The sequence below is a fragment of the Podarcis bocagei genome (assembly GCF_964188305.1).
Source record: "Podarcis bocagei genome assembly, chromosome: 2".
In the NCBI taxonomy this organism is placed as follows: domain Eukaryota; kingdom Metazoa; phylum Chordata; class Lepidosauria; order Squamata; family Lacertidae; genus Podarcis; species Podarcis bocagei.
In genome coordinates this window covers 112,202,933-112,224,124 of record NC_138126.1, presented here as the reverse complement: position 1 = coordinate 112,224,124, position 21,192 = coordinate 112,202,933, and the positions used below count along the sequence as shown (strand labels likewise).

The window sequence follows — 21,192 nt, the reverse complement described above, 5'->3', positions numbered from 1 at the left end:
ACTGGAAAGAGAAGCTGCTGAATTGCAACTCATTACCAAACTTAAAACCATGGAGAGACCTGGTTTGAACAAAGACATTGGATTCTTATCTCATTATACATGACTAAGCCATTTTTCACCTCTCACCCCTTGCTTATTTTGACTATGGCAGACCAACACGGCTACCTATCTGTAACTGGAACCATGGTTTTAAAAGTGAGTCCGTAAGTGACTGTGGAGGCCAATTCTGGATCCACACGTCCTTCCACAGTGGGGACATAGGTTTCCAGGAAGGAGCTGATCATGGTGAGGGTTTGCCAAGCGTGCTTTCCTCTTAGCGCATTTCTCCCTTTCGTCCTGAGTTTGAGCGTCTTCAGTGCTGATGACACCTTTGGTAAAGGCCGTTCTCGAACTGGAGCGCTCACAGGCCAGTGTTTCCCAGTTGTCTGTGTTTATACTACATTTTTTAAGATTTGCCTTGAGATAGTCTTTAAACCTCTTTTGTTGACCACCAGCATTACGCTTTCCCTTTTCAAGTTTGGAATAGAGTAGTTGCTTTGGAAGACAATCATCAGGCATCCGCACAACATGACCAGTCCAACGAAGTTGATGTTGAAGAATCATTGCTTCAACACTGGTGATCTTTGCTTCTTCCAGTACACTGATATTAGTTCACCTGTCTTCCCAAGTGATGTGTAAAATTTTTTAGAGACACCGTTGAAGGAATCTTTCGAGGAGTTGGAGATGGCATTTATAAGTGGTCCATGTTTCACAAGCATATACAGTGGTACCTCAGGTTAAGTACTTAATGCGATCTGATCAGCGATATGGTTGCATTTGGAGTGAGGGATCAGGACTCTTCCTTCCTGATGGGTGGAGCAGAGGGAGCTATCTAGCTATAGAGAGATAGCTATATAGAGCTATCTAGCTATAGAGAGGCACACTGCTCTGTGAACACATATCCGCAGGGGAGTCTGTAAACCTCTTTTGTTGACCACCAGCATTACGCTTTCCATTTTCAGGTTTGGACTTTAAAATGTATTGCTCTATACCTGGAACTCAACCAATGCTACCCTGATTTTTTAACTGCCGTTGTTTCTCCTGGGATACACAACTGGGGTGTGAGCGCTTCAGTCCCCCAGGGCATAAATAATTGGGCAGTGTCCTTTTTCAGAGCCTTCTCAAAGTCAAAAGCCTCCGTAACTCCTTTTGCAATGCATGGGAGAAATGGAAAGCTAATACTTCTGAGCCTGGTGGTAAAGCTTTAAGGACATCAGAATTGCCTTCCTGGATCACACCAAAATCCACCCAGTCCTGATGGCTTCAGAAAGTTTCCAAACCGTCATCTACTGTTGCTGCTTGCCTGCATCTGATGCTCTCATAACTCAGAAGTAAAAACCTACTGCATTCTCTGGAATTTAAGCAAGCATGCACAGAGCTGGAGCTTCAGAGGCATACTGTGTCTGAACAAAGAGGGGTTTTGTCTGGGTGCCTTTCCAGCAATCCTTTCTCCAAGCATCAGAAGTCCCCACCGCCACTAGTGTTCCTGCATATACTTGACCCACCCCTGACAGCTAAGAGTGGTCCAATTATGCCAGATCCAACTAAAGCTCAGTACTGTTAAGATGCTTCACAACACGGGTGGCGCTGTGGTCTAAGACTCTAAACCACTGAGCCTCTTGGGCTTGCCGATCAGAAGGTCGGCGGTTTGAATCCCTGTGGTTCGAATCTCCTGTTGCTCTGTCCCAGCTCCTGCCAACCTAGCAGTTCGAAAGCACGCCAGCGAAAGTAGATAAATAGGTACAGCTGCGGCGGAATGGTAAATGGCGTTTCCGTGCGCTCTGGCTTTTCTCATGGTGTTCTGTTGTGCCAGAAGCAGTTTAGTCATGCTTGGCCACATGACCCAGAAAGCTGTGTGTAGACAAACTCCGGCTCCCTCGGCCTGAAAGCAAGATGAGCGCTGCACCCCCATCGTCGCCTTTGACTGGACTTAACAGCCCAGGGGTCCTTTACCTTTACCTTTACTGTTAAGATGCTTCATATATCCAAAACTAGCAGAACCAACCAGCAGACGAAGCCTCTGTGCTGGAAGGTACCTTCAAGCCAAAAAACACTTGAAGGATTAGCTAGCAACAGCTAATGATTGTTGATATATCTACAGTGGATCGGAAATTATAGAGACCTGCGTCTGATAGATGGTGAAATCTGTAATTATGTGTTGATTGATAAGATGATTGAGGACCAGGGAAACAGAAAGCAAGTGCTTTACTGTGGGTGTAAACCACAAGCATTTCACAGGTAGACTTCATTCCAATGATCCTCTTTTGCATGTCTCTTATGTAAGATACTTGATTCCCCTCCAGATCCATGTTTTTAGCAAAGAGGTCCATCTGAATCAGTCAGCAGGAATAACTTGTTTATTTATTTATTGCATGCCACTAGGTTGGTTTTTTTTTAATGTTTATTGAAAGTTCAAAAAGTACATAACTATATGTGCACCAGAGATGGTGAGACGCAAACAAAAAAGACAGAAATGTCGGAGGGTATGAAAGTTGCATAGGAGAAAGGGAAAACACGCCACAACAAAACCACGATGCAAGCTTTTAGACTACATTTGACTGCTACTCAAGTGCCCTGTGTTATCAGGTCATGTGGCAGCAGGTGCGAGACAGGTAAACTCATGCACTTTTCAGATTCAAAATCTGTAAAAGAAGAAGCAGGAATGAAGAGTTGCCCACTGTAGCTACTGCTTGAGCTGCAGGAAGAATCCTTGCAACTCTTGAATGCAAGCCAGGGTAGCAAAGGACTACATTTAGACAGCACTTCTGATTCTTCTTTTTCAAGCCATGGGTTCAAAGCAGCCCCACTCAGCTATCAGTCGCCCATGGGGGTGGTCTCCTGCATCTGGCCCTCCAAGAGGATTCAGTTTCCCATCTCTGATTTTAAGCCATGCCAGTTACTTAATTAAGCACTCATCTCACACCCAGGACTAGTATAGGCCATCATAAAACATCACAAAATACCCATATATAAAAATTTAAAATATATACAAATAAACAGCCATGTAAAATACAGTGGTACCTCGGGTTACAGATGCTTCAGGTTACAAACGCTTCAGGTTACAGACGCTTCAGGTTACAGACTCCGCTAACCCAGAAATAGTACCTCAGGTTAAGAACAGAAATCATGTGGTGGTGGCATGGCAGCAGTGGGAGGCCCCATTAACTAAAGTGGTACCTCATATTAAGAACAGTTTCAAGTTAAGAACGGACCTCCAGAACGAATTAAGTTCTTAACCCGAGGTACCACTGTATATAATGACAAGGATTTTCATTGGGATTTCTTCCTGCTAAACAGTGCCATTCACCACTTTGATTGATACTGTTGATAAAAAACTCAGCCACCCTTGCAGTTACTTCCGGGTTAATGTCACACAGATAGAATCTGACATTTTCATTGTGCCGTGATTTTAGACTACCCAAATAAGGAGATAGCATAGCTGGTTGTACAATAGACAGTAGAAAAGGATATGTTCTGCAATGTCTGGTACATTCAAAGAGCATCAGCAATGTCTGCTATTTCTGGGGATGTTTAAATATCTGCCCTTCACAAAAGCTGAGGGGGAAACGTTCAGTCAGACTAACAAAGGACTGGAATTATTAATTTTGAGATATAAGTCACTCTGTTATCTGTTATCTGTAAACCATAGAACTTGGGGAAGCAACTTTTATTTACAGCTGACTCAATGTTTTGTTTTTCAACGTCCCTTAATCTGGTTTGAATATTGCGATAAATATATTGCTCACTTGAATTCTACAAGGGTTCTAAGTCAATACCAAAAGATCTGATTTTGCTTAAATAAGTCAGAGAGCAGACTCAAAGGTAGTCTTCCAAGCACTGCAGTAGTCTCCCAAGTTGCAAGCTCACTTGAATACAGGGAAAAAGCAACACTGCCCCAGTAACCTTTCTGTGGTTTTATTTTTATTTTGCATTGCTTCAAATTAAAGTGAGTTCAAGTTCCTACTCCTAGGAAATGCTTTAAAACACCAGGTGGCAGCATCTATCTACATCATCCTAAAAGCACAGACAAAACTCCTAACTAGGGAGTGGAACTCTTTGTACAAGGATCTCTATCTTCACAGGTGCAACACACAAAGGAAGAATGTCGTTGGATTCGGGGATAGTGGAAGCACTTTGAGACATGAAGAACTTCCTACACGAAAGGCAGTCACATACAGGAATTCACACGAGGCCCCTGTGCAGATCCTCATGCACAAAGAGGTACAATCGTTGTCTTCAAATATCTGAAAGGCCATGGATAAAACATGGAGAAGACTTGCCTTCTGTTACTCCAGAGAGCGCACAAGGGGTCCTGCTTGCAGGTTTCCTATAAGCCATCTGGTTGGCCACTGTGACAACAGAATGGTGGATTGGATGGGCTATTATTATGTTCTTGAACTAATGGGTGATACTGGAAGCAGATTTCAGTTGCACACTGAGACAAATATTAACAGGGAGTTTCTGTTATGTCTATCTGTCAGGGACCCTGTAGCTGCAAAGATTCCTAGACTCCAGAGAGGGTTAGACTAGATGACCACCAGACCCTTCCATCTCTCAAATCCCATTATTCAATTACTATTGGTGCACAATTTTTATGGTGTGTACTGTGCCTGGAAAGCTGCAAGCGACTGGGGTTTCATTGACTGCCACTAGTAGTGGATGTCAATTCCCACTCAGAAGTATTTTCTGTCTAAGGGATGCGGGTGGCACTGTGGCCTAAACCACTGAGTCTCTTGGGCTTGCTGATCAGAAGGTGGGCGGTTCGAATCCCTGGGACGGGGTGAGCTCCCATTGGTCTGTCCTAGATCCTGCCAACCTAGCAGTTCAAAAGCACACCAGTGCAAGTAGATAAATTGGTACCACTGCGGTGGGAAGGTAAACAGCGTTTCCGTGCACTCTGGTTTCCGTCACGGTGTCCCATTGAGCCAGAAGCGGTTTAGTCATGTTGGCCACATAACCCGGAAAGCTGTCTGTGAACAAACACTGGCTCCCTTGGCCTGAAAGCGAGATGAACGCCACAACCCCATAGTCGCCTTTGACTGGACGTAACCGTCCAGGGGTCCTTTACCCTTTACCTTTATTTGCTTTCTGTCTAGGAATGTCACAACAAGTGAAAATAAGCATTTCTTCCCCACCAAGTAACCAAAGAAAATTGATGGTGGGAGGAACAAACATGCATATGATAAATGTTTAGGTACCAGGAATGTTCCCACATCTGAACAACGAATGTCTGTGCCACTCTATGGTGGGCCAGTCCATCCATCCATTTCAAAAAGTCTTTTTTTATATATATATAATTTTTATTAGGTTTTTTTAACATATCATTTTCAACAGTAATTAAACATACTTTTACATCTTATTCAAATTTTTGACTTCCATCAATCCTGTCTGAAAATTTTTCAATCTAATCTCTCAGTATGTATTTCTTATCTTCCCTATTACATTTCAAACTCATAACCAATATCTCTATCTTTTTCTACTTTGTAACACTTCGTATATTTCTCCTTACAAAACTTCTTGTAGTCCTACTAGTGTAATTTGTTGATTACAGTTGCTCTTCAAATAGTTCATATACTTCTTCCAATCTTCTATAAATCTCTGGTCCCGCAGGTTTCGAATCCTTCCTGTCATTTTGTCCAATTCTGCATAGTCCATTCATTTCGTCTGCCATTCTTCTTTCGTTGGAATTTCTTCTTGTTTCCATTTCTGGCCTACAACACTCTTGCCGCAGTCATTTCAAAAAGTCTTAATACATGGACATCATCAAACCAAACTCTTAATATAAAATTCAGCTCAGAATGAGATTCCCATCAGCATAGGCGGAAGGAAGACCACCCACATTTGTTCTGCCTACTGCATTATTCTGTTTGCAGCACAGAATATACCTATCAGTGTAGTGTGCAGAACTCTTGTGCTAAATTTGTTTATTGGGAAGGCCCCAGGTCTGGTTATCTGAGAGTCACTTTACATGTTAACACTTTGGTTGATGTTGATAAAGGATTTGCCCATCTGCAAATGGTAAAGTTTTCCTCTTACGGTATAAAAAAACCATTGCTTCTCTCTGTACATTTCTTTTTAAAGTAGTCATAATGTTGGTCCCCATTCAGGAAACATATCTGCTGAAATATATCTCTTTAGAAGAATAAGGCATCTACATTGTCATGCCCGGTGCTCACATTAAATGAGCGCTGGGGCACAATCCACTATTGCCTTTTGTCGGTACTGATTTCAGAAAGCTGCAAGAGAGCAGGCATGATATGGCAGAGCTTGGGGAACTAATTGAGGGCTCCCGATCCTCCAAGTGTCCCTATTTTCCAGGGCCAGTCCCGGATTTACAGAAGCCGTCCCGGTTTCTGATTTGAACTCGGAATGTCCTGCTTTCCCTTAGGGTGTCCCCATTTTCATGGGAGAAATGTTGGAGGGTATGGAATGGGACGTCCCCATTTTCATGGGAGAAATGTTGGAGGGTATGGAATGGGACGTCCCCATTTTCATGGGAGAAATGTTGGAGGGTATGGAATGGGACGTCCCCATTTTCATGGGAGAAATGTTGGAGGGTATGGAATGGGACGTCCCCATTTTCATGGGAGAAATGTCGGAGGGTATGGAATGGGACGTCCCCATTTTCATGGGAGAAATGTTGGAGGGTATGGAATGGGACGTCCCCATTTTCATGGGAGAAATGTCGGAGGGTATGGAATCGGACGTCCCTATTTTCATGGGAGAAATGTTGGAGGGTATGGGGCTCCCCCCGCCCATCCCAATACTTCAAGAATTGGACAAACACACACAAAGAGTTAAGTATCCCAGGACCCTAGCTGCTTGCATTAATAAAAGACCATCCTTGTCAATCTCATACTGAGACAGATATGTAAACAGGCAGGCAGGCAGGCAGACAAGAGGGACACCCTCCCTGTTTATCCATTTATCAGTCGTTCCCCTTTGCCTACAGCAATTCATTCCCCCCACCTTTTTTGTTAGTTGACCCACTGATGCATTCAGCATCCATTTCAATGGGGCAGCTCACCAGATAGGCAGCATCTCATTGCCCATGCAAATTTCATTCCGACACCCCCATAAAAATTAATGGCGCCACAAAGTCTTCCCTGACCCACCACTGCAGGGAGATGGCTCTCTCTTAGCAAGCTCCTGTTTGCTCAGGCACTCACGGTATTATCGTCCTTATTTACATAGATTAGTGAGTAGCAGGCCGCCAATTTGTCCTAATTCATAATTAATCAGCCCAATCTCCTTGTGCGCTGTTGACTCAGCCGCATGCCTCCCAGCCCCATGCAAATTGGGATAAATTTGCTTCGACCTGGAGGTGGATTGGGAGACTTTAATATTTAATTTTTTAAAAAAACCACACTGATGCCCCAAGGCTGGTGTGTTGTTGCTGTTGTTTTCGGTTTTGTTTTGTTTCCAAAGGATGGGAATTACTGGTGTGCTTGACACATCAGACCATGACCTGACTTTTTAGGGGTTTTTTTGTAGGCATATTCTGCAACATGTCATCAATGCCACCCTGGTGCGTTTATGGTAGATTTATACTGGACCGTCCACACGTAATTCTGCTTTGTTAATTGTTCTGCAATGCTTCCTTCCCAGTGTTATCAATGAAGTCTGGAGGGACACTCTTGTGCTATTGTGTAACAAAAGAGGGACACACACACACACACACACACACACATCCTGAACATTTGTGATATGAAAAGTTACAGGATTTCAGCAGGAAGTTACAGTACATGCAGTGTGTCAGGGACTGTGCTGAGAAGTATTCGCGTCCATACATACATACATACATACATACATACATACATACAATTTTGGGGTCTTCCTAAACCAACATTTGGGGTGTCCTAGCTTTTACTTTTAAAATATGGCAACCCTGGCGCAAGTGGCAAGACTGCAAAGCAGGGGTGGGGGTGGAGAACCTGTAGTCTTCTCCATGTTGCTGGACTACAACTCCCATCACCCCTCGGCCATGATCGCAGGGGCTGATGGGAGTTGGAGTCTAGCATCTGACTGTAGCAGGCATAGGCAAACTCGGCGCTCCAGATGTTTTTCGACTACAACTCCCATCATCCCTGACCGCTGGTCCTGTTAGCTAGGGATGATGGGAGTTGTAGTTCCAAAACATCTGGAGGGCCGAATTTGCCTATGCCTGGACTATAGGGTAGGCCTAGCCCAAGGCAATTCGGCAGTGGAGGCAAACCACAAAATAGTGCCCTTTGCTCTGCCAGGGAAGAAGGGGTGAATAAAGATCTATTGTCAGAAGGGCGGCACTGAAGAGGAATGGTGGGAGCACCCCCCTCCCCCTGATCCTGATCCAGATCCTGACTCTTCCCAGGAGCAGGAGGACAATATAGATTTGGAACAGTGGTTTGCAGAGGGACCTGTATAGTTCAGAAGGCAGAAGCTGGGAAATACTGGATGGGGAACAGCCAGGAGAAGAAGCACTGGGGGAGAGAGAGTGAACAGATTCACTGTCTCTGGAAAGCATTCATCCACTCAGCCCAAGGTCAAGAAGAGCAGATAAGGTGTCAAGAAGAGAGCACAGTGGTTATAGGCTCAGGTTACAAGATGCGGTAGTGACGTGGGTGACTTGGGAGGAAGTGGGTGGAACCCTTAACTGGGAGCACCATCATTCCTAGGAAATGGATTCTTTGTTCTCTTGCTGTGATCATTAAAGATTCTAACTGGTAAGAAGACTCCTTTTCCTTTGTTCTGCTTATCTACTGCCAAAGGGGAGAGAGAAAGCCTATTCCCTGAAGCCTGACATAAAGGTAAAGGGACCCCTGACCATTAGGTCCAGTCGTGGCTGACTCTGGGGTTGCAGCACTCATCTCGCTTTATTGGCCGAGGGAGCCGGTGTTCAGCTTCCGGGTCATGTGGCCAGCATGACTAAGCTGCTTCTGGTGAACCAGAGCAGTGCATGGAAATGCCCTTTACCTTCCCGCCGGAGCGGTACCTATTTATCTACTTGCACTTTGATGTGCTTTTGAACTGCTAGGTTGGCAGGAGCAGGGACCAAGCAACAGGAGCTAACCCCGTCGCGGGGATTCAAACCGCCGACCTTCTGATCGGCAAGTCCTAGGCTCTGTATGACCACCCCAATATCATCATGAGCACAAATCATCATGAATGCACCCTTGAAATGACCACTGGAGGGGCCAATGTTGCTAATAGGTGTTCCTCACCTGCACAAAAGGTGCAGTCTTTGATTTGGCACTGGCTGCCTTTGTTGCTACTATTTCACATGTTTGTACCACCTGTACTGTACTGGGTAAGTCAGGAATTTAGCTTTTCTCGGAGCAAACTGCAGACACTGTTCCACATGTTTTCTTCTGGGCTGGCATGAGCAGAGTGTGCAGGCCGCTGTGGCACAGATCCGGACCTCTTGCAGCTTTTGTGTATTCCCTGACCCGATCAAATAATTTCACTTAGTGGCCTAACAGTGACGTTGACAGGTGAGAAAAAGCCTTCTTCCTCTGAAAGCCCTCCTCTACGCATTATGCCTTCAGCAAACAGAGTTAGGAACCAAAACAAAACCTTTTTCTACGCATCACCCCAAGTTCTGGTCCCGCTTAGCTGGCAGGAGTCATCAGCATCACAGCTCCATTAGAGAATTGATGGCTATGCGCAGAGACAGTGAGGTCACAGAGAAAGGGAGAAGCAGTTAAAACAGACCGGCCGGGAGCCAGAACTTCTGGGTTTAATCCTTCCTTCTGGGAAAGGAAGAGGGGTTTAAATGCCTGCGATGGGAAGTAAGATTACAGCATTTCATTCCCAGATATGGAAGGTAAGTGGAGTCCACTTTCATGGGAATAGAGCTTGGATAGAACAGGGGGGAGAGTCTTAAATATTTAACAGGCTGATGAATTTTAATGCGGAGGTGCTGCCTCTTAGTGCCATCTTATCCCCCTAGGAGCTGGCGGTGCAGCATGGCCCTGAATCACCGCTGCTGATTAGCAGGTCCTCGTCCTGTGATTGACACAGATGTTAACTCTGCTCGCTGCACACCTGGATTTTCAGCCCTCCCCAGTAGGATGTATCTAGAGTTAGCCCCTACCCAAAGTGGCTTTTCGTGAAGCCCGCTCAGCTTCCCCGGTGGACGGTATTGTGGCAGGGGACCTGGGACCTTCCAGTGACCCGGCTGGAGGGCGAAGGGATGCCACTTGCATCATAGGGACTCCCGGCCACGTCATGCCCCCTGGCTGACCAATCGGCACAGCCAGGGACGTGGCCGCTGGCCGTTTAAATGGCGACGTGGCCGGGGGGGGGGGGGCGTCCTCATTTCACCTCCTCGTGGGATCTCCCAGCCCACCCGCCCTCTTCTTATGTGTTGCTATGACAGCGGCCTTGCTACGAGCTAATGTCGGCCGCCATATTGTTGGGGCAAGGTAGGAATTTTTTCCACTTGCCAAATTGGCACCAGCCATTGGGTTTTCACCTACCTTGTAGCAATTGTCACAACTCTGTAAGGTTAGGCATTGGGTAAGCCTTTGTTTGGATGGAGGGGTGGCTGTAGCCTCCGCCTGCCCCTCCTCATTAAGGGTATCCTGTTAAAGGGATCTGGGGGTGTGGATCTTGTCTGAAGCCTGGGCGTGGGCTAGGGCCTTGCTGTATCTGAAGGAGTGTCTCCACCCCCATCGTTCTACCCGGACACTGAGGTCTAGCTCTGAGGGCCTTCTGGTGGTTCCCTCGCTGTGAGAAGCCAAGTTACAGAGAACCAGGCAGAGGGCCTTCTTGGTAGTGGTGCCCACCCTGTGGAACGCCCTCCCACCAGATGTCAAAGAGAACTACAATTACAGTGGTGCCTCGCAAGACGAAAATAATCCGTTCCGCGAGTCTCTTCGTCTAGCGGTTTTTTCGTCTTGCGAAGCAACCCTATTAGCGGATTAGCGGATTAGCGGCTAAAAGGCTATTAGCGGCTTAGCAGCTTAGAAAAAGGGGGGGAGCGAAAAACATTCGGAACACTCGCAAGATGTTTTCGTCTTGCGAAGCAAGCCCATAGGGAAATTTGTCTTGCGAAGCAGCTCAAAAACGGAAAACCCTTTTGTCTAGCGGGTTTTCCGTCTTGCGAGGCATTCGTCTTGCGGGGCACCACTGTACCAGACTTTTAGAAGACATCTGAAGGCAGCCCTGTTTAGGGAAGCTTCTAATGTCTGATGCATTACTGTTTTTTAATACAGTGGTACCTCAGGTTACATACTCCGCTAACCCAGAAATAGTGCTTCAGGTTAAGAACTTTGCTTCAGGTTGAGAACAGAAATCGTGCTCCAGTGGCGCGGCGGCAGCAGGAGGCCCTATTAGCTAAAGTGGTGCTTCAGGTTAAGAACAGTTTCAGGTTAAGTACGGACCTCCGGAACGAATTAAGTACTTAACCCGAGGGACCACTGTATTTTGTTGGAAGCCACCGAGAGTGGCTGGGGAAGCCCAGCCAGATGGGCGGGGTATAAATAATAATATATTATTATTATTATTATTATTATTATTATTATTACCCCAATGGGGACCCCGTGGGGTGACCCTATTTGACGTATGTCATACGGCTCCCCCTACTGGTGGTTTACCCTTAGTGGGACTCCCTGCAGATGGGCAGGAGTGGTGATATAGTCCGGTTTCACCCAATGCCTAAGCCAAACCGCTCACATCTGTACCCAATAAAGTTGTGGCCTATTTTATCCCATTAACTCCAAATATTTGTGTCCGTGTGTTTATTATCTAAGGGAACTGCGGGACACAGGGCCTCAGCACACAATCAAAGGTTCCCACTGCTGCGGTGTGAGGTTTAGGGAAAGGACGGCGAGTGGAGTCATCTAGAAGGGGGAAGAAAGCATCAAAGTCGGAAATATGGGGAGTGGGGATGAATGGGAAGGGATAAAGTCCTGGCACAGGTTTCCCGCTGGCATCTGGTTGGCCACCATGAGAACAGGATGATGCAGGGCTTTTCCGATGTTCTTCATGGCATGGAACAAGACACTCAACACACCACATCTGACTTTGGAACACCAGGCATGATTGCACCAAGAAACCACAGGCTGCAATTCTCCAAGCAGAGAGAACTCTAAGGGTGCAGCAGTCTGTTTCTAGGGTTGCCATCTGCCCGGAATTTCCCTGATGTATCTGGAATGCCGCCATCGGCAGCAGTGTCTGGGCAGAAATCAGCAAAAATGTCAGGGAAAATCCAGACGTATGGCAACCCATGTCGGCAGTGTCGTTTTTGCCGATTTCCCACAAAAATAGCCAAAGAATGTCTTTTGCAGTTTTGCCAAAAAAAGCTCAGCCACTTTTCCTACCTTTACCTACCCAGTGACCTTCATGGCTGAGTGGAGATTGGAACCAAAGTCTCCCAGGCCTCAGTCCAGTACCTTAACCACTACATGACACACACGCAACTTCTGAAGAAACACCAGCTGATGGGCATCAGAAGTGGAGAGAACGCTCTTGGGCTCTTGTCTTGCTTGTGGGCTTCCTATAGGCAGCTGGCTGGCCACTGTGAAAACTGGATGGTGGACTCTATGGGCCTTTGGCCTGACCTGTTTTGATGCTTTTTGTCCCTTCTCCTAGGTGCCTCCTGAGGCCCTTCTCAAGGCCCAGAAAACTCTTCTGTGGTCATCTTCTTGTATAAAAAGGTAAATGTAAAGGACCCCTGGACTGTTAAGTCCAGTCAAAGTCGACTATGGGTTTGCGGCGCTCATCTCACTCTCAGGCCGAGGGACCCGGCATTTGTCCACAGACAGCTTTCTGGGTCATGTGGCCAACATGACTAAACCACTTCTGGTGCAACAGAACACTGTGACAGAAGCCAGAGTGCACGGAAATGCCTTTACCTTTCCACCACAGTGGTACCTATTCATCTACTTGCACTGGTGTGCTTTCGAACTGCTAGGTTGGCAGGAGCTGGGACAGAGCAACGGGAGCTCACCGCATGCTGGGGATTCGAACCACTGATCTTCTGATGCGCAAGCCCAAGAGGCTCAGTGGTGTAGACCACAGCACCACCCGCATCCCTTTCTTCTTGTATACCAGTTAGAGGCTTTACTGCAATCAAGTGGTATATAAATTTTGCCAAATAAACAAAGTCTCCAAGGCTGGGATAGCCAATTGGTACCCTTCATATGTTGTTGGATTCCAATTCCCCCCAGCCCTGGCCATTATAGACAATAGGGGTGATGGGAATGCCAACAATATCTGGAAGGTACCATGCTTTGGCTACCCCTATACTACAGTACAGCAAGCCCACAACTTACATGGAGGGTTATGTTCCAGAGATCCTGCCTAAAGCAAAGATCACATTAGCCGCTCCCTGGCCATGACTTTAAGAACAGCAGAGGAAGCTGGGAAGGGAGAAGGGGAGTTTAGGGATTTATTTATTTTTACAAAAATTGTTGTACAATTTGTGTGTCTTTATTTCTCAATTTGATCTTTTAATATGGTTTTGTATGTATTGTGACGTTTTATGCACTGTGACTTGCAGTTTTTGTTGATCATAGTTTAGCTGTTATTTTTTGTAATTGTTAAGAGCAAACTTCTGTTTGATTATTATTTGCTGATGTTTTGAGAGTTAATTTTCTTGTGTACTCTTATATTCTAATAGATTATTGAATATTACTTTATCTGATATAAGTTGTTCCACCTTAAAGTTATGTTTTATTATGACTTTTTGTATTGGAGCAGATTACCATAAGGTGTGTGTTCTATATTTTGTTGCTGTAAACTGCCTTGTGTATAGGAATATAGAAAGGCGATAAACAAATTAAAAGTGAATGTAGTTAAAATACATTGGGTGCAATGGCGGGTGGGATTGCCAAAGCCTCCCCCCTCCCACTGATGCCTGCCCCCTTAAAAAAAAATCCTTTTTTTGCCAAGCATGTAAATTTGAATGTGTATAAGTTAAATGTGCAGTCCTACTGTACAGTTGTACCTTGGTTGTCAAACGGAATCCGTTCCAGAAGTCCATTCTACTTCCAAAAATGTTCAACAACCAAGGTGCGCAATCGGAAGCTGCGGAAGCCACATTGGACGTTCGGCTTCCAAAAAATGTTTGCAAACCGAAACATCGGGTTTGCACCATTCCAGAGCCAAAACATTCAACTCGCAAGGCGTTGGGGATCCAAGGTACAACTGTATATAGGAAAAGTGTACTGTTCCCTAAATAACTTAAGAGCAAGAGTATTTTTCCAACTGCGGTAACAAAACAAAGCAAAATCTGACATGGAGAATAAAGGAAGTATGTAGAATGCCTTCCGTCCGGAGTAAATGGGTCCCTCCAGTGAGATCAACAGGCAATAACAACAACAAAGAGCAGGAGGAAGAGATGAACAGCAGCAGCAACTATGCCTCTCTCCTGTCGGTGTGGGGTTTTTCTCCGGCTCCGTTCCCACATCTATCCATCATTCATCCCAATATTGCCCAGCACCTTTGGACGGAGGTGCAGTCCTCCTTGTCTGTCTGTTCCAAGACAGTGGGTCCCACCGGAATGACAAGCAAGAATCTTCCAGAGCCAAAGCACAAATGCTTGGCTGGCTTTGAGCTGAGCCGTCCCACTGGGGATCCAGGAGAAGCAGTGAAGGATGGAGCCCAGCCAAGCGCAGACAGACCACGAGAGCCTCCTCAAACCAGACACCGGCTAGCCAAGAGGAGGAGGAGGAAGTACGGGGAGGAAAGAGCAGGGCTGTGAGCCAAGTCTGCAGAAACAGGGCTTGGTTCTTGGCCCTGCTGTACACGACACAAGCCTTTCCTAATTCGTTAACCCTCCAGCTTAGCCACTTCCAAGTCGTTTCTCCCCCCCCCCCACCCCAGCAAATGACACCAGGTGACAGGGCAGTTCTGGGTCTCCTTCTGTCTCATCCCAGCAGGTCATTTTGAACACACACACACACACACAATCACACCCCATAGACTGTGTTTCTTACACCCATTAAAGATTTCCTGCCCTACTCCTTTGAGAAGATCGATTGCCGAGGGGTGGGGAGGACTCATCTCGAGACTCTGATCGATTGAGTAAAAGATCTGGCTTTAAACTGTCAAATTTGCCTTTTCCCACTTGGGGGTTGGTTAGGGTGTGTGTGTTTGTGTGTGAGACCAGCGTTCAAGACGCGCAAGCATTTCAAAAGCTCTCTTCTGCTCAGGATGAATCTCGAACGCCGGTACCCTGAAGAATCCTGCCCCTGTCTCTGCCCATGTCCACCAACCTGTCATCTGAGCTAAGGACCATTAATATGCCCCAAGTACTAAGAAAGCAATTAGCTAAGGATGCTCGGCTTAGCTTTCTTCCGCTCTCAACCTCTCATTTCTATGCATTCAACTTTGCTGGATCAGTCTAAGCCCTTCATTCCAACTCCCTGTTTGTGTGTTGTCATAGAAATATATTGCTGGCATTTCCCCATTGCCATGAGATAAATACCTGACAGGTAAACAGGCAGGTGATGGGGCTGTCAGACAGACTTTGGGGTGGGAAGGAGGAACATTTGAGTCTAGAGATTCGGGGGAAGGAGGGGGAAGAATACCTTGACTGAAGTGTTGCCATTTGCCAAGCACAGGGCTCTTTGAAATGCCTGCTATTTAAAGAGGCAGTCCTTATTTCATAGTGCAAGCGTAGGCTGGTTTACTCAGGAGTAAGTTCCGCTTTGTTCAATGTGAATTACTCACTGGTAAGCGTGTTTAGTATTGTAGCCTCTCTTTATTCCTGAATATTACAAAACAAACAGTACAGTGTACCTCTTATTCTTGAAAAGCTGGTTAGATAACCCCAGCGAAGTGCCTAATAAAATAACAGCAAACACACAGACAAGTCTATGTGAACACACATTGTTTAAAAATCTCACACTATCTATAAATATGAATTAGTATTTGAATTAATTCCAGCAATGAAAATGTTCTATCACAGTGTTGACATGTATATTACAAATGAAGTCTGTGCACAACAGCATGAACATATAAGCAAAGCAGGCATGTGCATACACATGTACATTAGAGACACGGGTGGCGCTGTGGTCTAAACCACTGAGCCTCTTGGGCTTGCCCATCAGAAGGTCGGCGGTTCGAAACCCTGCAACGGGGTGAGCTCCTGTTGCTCTGTCCCAGCTCCTGCCAACCTAGCATTTGAAAGCACGCCAGTGCAAGTAGATAAATAGGTACCACTGTGGCTCTGGTTTCCATCACGGTGTTCCACTGAACCAGAGGCAGTTTAGTCATGCTGGCCACATGACCCAGAAAGCTGTCTGTGGACAAACGCTGGCTCCCTCAGCCTGAAAGTGAGATGAGTGCCGCAACCTCATGGTCGCCTTTGAGTGGACTTAACCATCCAGGGGTCCTTTACCTTTTTTACCTTTTTACATATGTACAAATACACACAAATGCACATCTAAAGTGTGTGCACTTGCCTGTGCAAGTGCCTACAAATATACATGCAGAAAAGCACATGTGCATGTAGACATTTCAAGTAAAGGTAAAGGGACCCCTGACCATTAGGTCCAGTCGTGACCGACTCTGGGGTTGCGGTGCTCATCTCGCTTTATTGGCCAAGGGAGCCGGCGTACAGCTTCTGGGTCATGTGGCCAGCATGACTAAGCCGCTTCTGGCAAACCAGAGCAGCGCACGGAAACGCCATTTACCTTCCCGCTGGAGCGGAACCTATTTATCTACTTGCACTTTGACGTGCTTTCGAACTGCTAGGTTGGCAGGAGCAGGGACCGAGCAACGGGAGCTCACCCCATCGCGGGGATTCGAACCGCCAACCTTCTGACTGGCAAGTCCTAGGCTCTGTGGTTTAACCCACAGCGCCACCCGTGTCCCATTTCTAAATGCACACAATAGACATTTATAAATGCACACAAATGCATGAAAATAAGTATGCATAGCTACGGCATATGTATAGGTATAAGCAATGCCATGCATGCAGTGTATTATTTAATTCTGTGTCCCATCTTTCTTCCAAGGAGCTCAGGGGGCCACATATGATTCTCCCCCTGATCATTTTAGCCTCACAGCAACCCAGTGAGATAGACTGGGCTGAGATACCATGACTGGCCCAAGGTCACAAGCATACATACAAGTAGATGCAGCATACAGTAATGCAGAGAAATGCACACACACAGATTTACTCACAGAAACCACAGCCATACATGCACACAACTCTTTTTCTCAGGACACGTGATGCCAGTTCCACGGCTGCTTTAATATTATACATTATAACAAAGGGTGTTTGTGCAAGATGGAGTCTTCCCAAAGAGTTCCAGACTCACTAGATCTAGCTTCTAAATTTGGGGATGTTTGGATTTGCTGGTGTACACTGAAGGAATTAGAACTAACATTGTTATATGCAAAGGATGCTAAAGCCCAGCACATGAAGGGTTTAGAACCCTTCATTGCTCCTCCATCCTCTCTAGCGGGGCAAGCTAGGTCCTTCATCCCATTTCGCTGCTTGCAAGTTGTCACGGAAACAAAGACAACAAAGGCGCTGGCGTTTATGTGCTGCCAAGAGACAGGTACCTGACAGGCAATTGGGCAAGTGATGGGGCTGTCAGGCAGGCAGCTATAGGGACGGCAGGGAGGTCAGGATTGGCCCATCCAGCCCAGCACACAAACAAACTCAACTCAAGAGGAGTTACTGACAGAGTGAGGTAGTTTACCGCAGGCAAAGAATAAAAGAAGAACAAACACACATACACAAACCAATCTCTTGCCTGAGGCAGATGAGAGGCCCACCGTAGAGGAAATTTATTGTCTCTCACTCAACTCCAATGGCAAGGGGTTCCACAGTATGATACACCTGTTACTATGTTTTCAGGTTCCAGCTTAGGTTAAAAAAGGTAAAGGACCCCTGAACAGTTTGGTCCAGTCAAAGGTGACAATGGGGTTGTGGTGCTCATCTCACTTTCAGGCCAAGGGAGCCAGCGTTTGTCCACAGACAGCTTTCCAGGTCATGTGGCCAGCATGACTAAACTGCTATTTATCTACTTGCACTGGCGTGCTTTTGAACTGCTAGGTTGGCAGGAGTTGGGACAGAGCAACGGGAGCTCACTCTGAGCGGGGATTCGAACCGCCGACCTTCTGATCGGCAAGTCCAAGAGGTTACGGTAAGTGGTTTAGAACACAGCGCCACCCGTGTCTCAGCTTACATTCAGTTGTCAACTGGTTAAGATTAGGAAAATATTGTATGTGATCCCTGATCAATTGAGGAAAGGTTCTCTTTTCTCATCTTTGATTTGGAGCAAAACAGTCCTGTTGTTTTTCACTCTGTTCAGTCTCTAGGCTTGACTAGAAACGGACTTGACAAATGTTGCATGAAGCAAAAATCTGTCTGTAGCTCGATACAGTGTATAATCATTGGGCTACATGATCTCTCTTCACCCCTCAGACACAGCTCATGGCATCAGGTATTTGCATATACAGAATGGGAATAAGACAACGAAGGACTCAGTCTCCATTGGTCCGTCCTGGGGTACCAGCCCACAAATTGCCTAAGATCCAGGAACACAGCCAAAACCTGGTTGCATCAGTGAAAGTTAACCTACTTTGAGAAATCGATGCCATTCCTTGCATCCTGAAGGCTTGCCAGGCTCTCTCCCCAATAAATACTTAGTGGCACAAATCCCAGCAGCATTTAAGGCTTTTGTTTTATTTACTTACATCGTCCATATACAACCGAATTAACAATGTCTACTGGGCAGCTAACAGTAAAATTTTTTTAAAACCATAAAAATAAACAAGACTGCCTAAAAATCGAGCACACTAAAAAACCCCCAATCACAGTACAATGCTAAATTAATAAAGAAAGATAAAATCAAGATGCAAAGACCAATAGAAGACCAAATATCAGAAGAGTTTGATCAATCATGCTATATTTATTTAGAAAGCAAAACAAGCAAATAATAATAATATTTATTTATTTATATTAAACTTATTAGTCACCTTTGTTTGCCAATGCAATGTACAACAACAAGTAAGCAACATCTTTTAAAACTGCCATAAAACAAAGCATAGAAAAATCCAAAGCCCCTTCATCTTTTTAAAAGGCAAGATTAAAACATCCCATCCACTAAAGGAGGCCACAGATAATTAAAAGTCAACATCCTGGCAGGAAAGGAAGGCTTTTCCTGGTGTCAAAAGGTATGCAATGATGGCACCAGGCAAGTCTCCCTGGGGAGAGCATTCCACAAGCAGGGAGGAACCACTGAAAATGCCCATTCGCATGTTGCCACCCTCCAGACCTGCCATGTTGGGGGCGCACAGAGATTGGCCTCAGATGACACTTGCAGGGTTTGGGTTGGTCCGTATGGGGAGAGGCAGTACTGGGGTACTGAGCCACATACGGCTTTGTAGATAGTAGAATAGTAACCAGTGCAGTCAGGCGACGATTGATATTATGCGCTCAGACTATCTTGCCCCTGGGAGCAGACTGGTCGCTGAATTCTGTACCAGTTGCAGTTTCCGAACCATCTTCAAAGGCAGCCACACATATAATGTATGGTGGTAATCTAACCTTGTTGTTGTTGTTTAGTCATTTAGTCGTGTCTGACTCTTTGTGACTCCATGGACCAGAGCACGCCAGGCACTCCTGTCTTCCACTGCCTCCCGCAGTTTAGTCAAACTCATGCTGGTAGCTTCGAGAACACTGTCCAACCATCTCGTCCTCTGTCGTCCCCTTCTCCTTGTGCCCTCCATCTTTCCCAACATAAGGGTCTTTTCCAGGGAGTCTTCTCTTCTCATGAGGTGGCCAAAGTATTGGAGCCTCAGCTTCAGGATCTGTCCCTCCAGTGAGCACTCAGGGCTGATTTCCTTAAGAATGGATAGGTTTGATCTTCTTGCAGTCCATGGGACTCTCAAGAATCTCCCCCAGCACCATAATTCAAAAGCATCAATTCTTCGGTGATCAGCCTTCTTTAAGGTCCAGCTCTCATTTTCATACATCACTACTGGGAAAAGAAGAAGAAGAAGAAGAAGAGTTTGGATTTGATATCCCGCCTTTCACTCCCCTTCAGGAGTCTCAAAGCGGCTAACAATCTCCTTTCCCTTCCTCCCCCACAACAAACACTCTGTGAGGTGAGTGGGGCTGAGAGACTTCAAAGAAGTGTGACTGGCCCAAGGTCACCCAGCAGCTGCATGTGGAGGAGCGGGGACGCGAACCCGGTTCCCCAGATTACGTGACTACCGCTCTTAACCACTACACCACACTGGCTCTAAAAACCATAGCTTTAACTATACGGACCTTTGTTGGCCAGGTGATGTCTCTGCTTTTTAAGATGCTGTCTAGGTATGTCTAGGCTTTTCTCCCAAGAAGCAGATGGCTTTTAATTTCGTGACTGCTGTCACCATCTGCAGTGATCATGGAACCCAAAAAGTAAAATCTTTCGCTGCCTCTATTTCTTCCCCTTCTATTTGCCAGGAGGTGATGGGACCAGTGGCCATGATCTTTGTTTTTTTGATGTTGAGCTTCAGACCATATTTTGCACTAACCTAGAGGTTACCAGACCACAGACAACAGAAGCTGGACCAGCCCTGTCCAGAAAGGTGTGTAGCTGGGCCATTAACAGAAGCTGATGGAAATCACACCATCCCACCATGACCACCTGAGTATCAAGTGACAGTGACGGATCAGAAAGTACCTCCCAAGCTATGTATCTGCTTCTTCCAAGGGGGTGTAACTGAGTATGGTGCAGAGTTTTGGGCTGGACAAGCAATATCTGGGCTTTGATCTCCATTCAGCTGTGATAGACAGCAGGCAGGAGAGTAACCTTGGGCTAATCACTCCCTCGGTTTAACCAACCTCACAGGGATGTTGTGAAGAGAAAAGGAGAGGAGATGAAGCCACATATAAAGGTAAAGGTAAAGGACCCCTGGACGGTTAAGACCAGTCAAATGCAACTATGGGGTTGCGGTGCTCATCTCACTTTCAGGCCAAGGGAGCCGGCGTTTATCCACAGACAGCTTTCTGGGTCATGTGGCCAGCATGACTAAACCGCTTCTGGCGCAATGGAACACCGTGATGGAAACCAGAGCACACAGAAACACCGTTTACATTCCTGTCACAGTGGTACCTATTTATCTACTTGCACTGGTGTGCTTTCAAATGCTAGGTTGGCAGGAGCTAGGACAGAGCAACAGGATCTCACTCCATCGCAGGGATTCGAACTGCCCACCTCA

The 21,192-nt window shown here is 46.1% G+C and overlaps 1 long non-coding RNA gene across 1 annotated transcript; it reads left to right on the top strand.

The window, feature by feature from the left end:
* The first annotated feature begins 9,734 nt into the window (after window positions 1-9,734).
* Window positions 9,735-18,574, top strand: LOC308580283. Its single transcript, XR_014004782.1, has 3 exons — window positions 9,735-9,841; window positions 12,613-12,677; window positions 18,407-18,574. It is a non-coding gene; the product is annotated as an uncharacterized lncRNA (long non-coding RNA).
* The last annotated feature ends 2,618 nt before the right edge of the window (window positions 18,575-21,192 follow it).